This window comes from Durio zibethinus, chromosome 5 (genome assembly GCF_047325235.1).
Source record: "Durio zibethinus cultivar Kanyao isolate XHJ-2024 chromosome 5, ASM4732523v1, whole genome shotgun sequence".
NCBI classification, from domain to species: Eukaryota; Viridiplantae; Streptophyta; class Magnoliopsida; order Malvales; family Malvaceae; genus Durio; species Durio zibethinus.
This window is the reverse complement of record NC_143166.1, coordinates 20,262,443-20,264,309: the sequence shown is the minus strand read 5'-3', so window position 1 is coordinate 20,264,309 and position 1,867 is coordinate 20,262,443. Positions and strand designations below refer to the sequence as shown.

General features: G+C 28.6%; 1 pseudogene; it reads right to left on the bottom strand.

Moving 5' to 3' along the window:
* Nucleotides 1-518: 518 nt before the first annotated feature.
* On the bottom strand, nucleotides 519-1,337 carry LOC149518763 (uncharacterized; annotated as a pseudogene).
* Between the last annotated feature and the right edge of the window lie 530 nt (nucleotides 1,338-1,867).

The following is a 1,867-nucleotide window of genomic DNA, read 5'->3' as shown; positions in this document are numbered from 1 at the left end:
TATCAGGACCATAAACTAATAAAAGTAATTCATCATAAATTTCTTCAAAACCTTAATCTTGAACCACGTAACCTATCATTTAAAGAAATAAACTCAACATAAATATTATTAAAATGATTTTACAATGTTTATTATGATTCAATAAATATCATTTACTTACGTGTCTTTTAAACCATAAAAGAATTGCTCTTTATGTCTTTTTTTGATAGATTAGCTTTTATGCATTTCAAGCTCTATTTTATGTTTTTTATAACACAGTAAAAATAATTAAAATGGAAGTTAGCTTAATTGAACTAAAAGTTTAACTTACACAAATAATTCATTATTAAAAACAACAAACTTACTCCAAATATAGTTTGATTTCATCACATTTGTTCAATATATACCTTTAAATCATTTCAAACTTTTCTTGTGACAAGACATCATATCTTCATGCTCCAAAAGGGTAAAAACTTCTTTAAAAAAACAACTAGCCCTTTCTTATTCACTTGATTGCCTCCTGCATAGTTTCTCTCTTCTCAATTAAATTTTGTCTCAATCCCAAAAAGATACATAGAACAAAATGTTAAGCCTTCACTAGAAATATATGCCTTAGCTATACATCTTTCTGGATGAGCTTTATTTTATGCATATGTCTTAAGTTTACCTAAGAACCTACTAGTAAACAAATGAAACTTTATTAGATTTTATTATCTCTTTAAACATTTTTATAGTTAAATTTGTAAAAATTTTGCCTACCTTTTTAATGGGATACATCCATCGATAATGAACAGGTGCTTTAAGCATGATCTCATGTGGCAAGTGTGCAACCAAATACACCATCACATCAAAAAATGCTAGAGGAAAATTTTTTCCAACTTACATAAAATGAGGATAATGTCTACTTGTAACTCTTCTACATCCTTCTTTTTTAATGTCTTATAGCATAATCTTAGAAAGAAATTGCCAGATCATCCAATGCTTCAAAGATATTTGTTGGTACAAACTTCTTGATAGTAACCAAAAGTAGTCTTTGCAAAAGAATATCATAATCATAAGTCCTCAACCCTAAAATCTTACCATCACTTACATTAGCACATCATGAGATGTTCGAAGCATATCCATCTAGAATCTTTATTGATTTCAAAAAGTCACAAAATGTTTTCCTTTCATCTTTTGATAAAGTGTAGCATGCGAGGCATCAAATAAGAATTATCTGAGAGTTTTTTCAAGTGTAGTTCTTTCTTTATTTTCATATCCTGTAAATCTAACCTAGAACTTATTGTATCCTTTGTCATTCCTTCAATATTCAACAATGTTGCTAAAACATTATCACAAATGTTTTTCTCAATGGGCATGATATCAGCATTATGTTATAACTTTAATGTTTGCTAATAAGGCAACTCAAAGAATATGTTTTTTTAGTCTAATTCAATTCTTCAGGGGTTCACTTCCTTTTCCTTTTGTTTGGATGCTTTCCAAAATTGATATATTTCACAATCTCTAACTATTCTGACAACTCACTCCTGGATAACTCCTTATGCTTTGGCCTATTTTCTGTCTTACCATCAAACATTTTTCTTTTTGCCAGACATAGTCATAAGGCAAGTAATGATAGTGATACATGTAATAGATTTTATTTCTCAACTTTCATGAAGCAACATCATCATTAAAAATTGGACTTGCCAAATATGCTATTGTACTTTAACTTAACAAATCGTTATAAGCTATAAAGTCATTTATAGTCTATAGAACTATAATATGTATTTGAAAATATTCTTTTTTGCAAACATCATAAGCCCTCAACCCATTTTACCATAGATCTTTCAACTCATCTATCAATGGTCTCACGTATATATCAATATCTTTTCCTGGTGAATTTCATCCA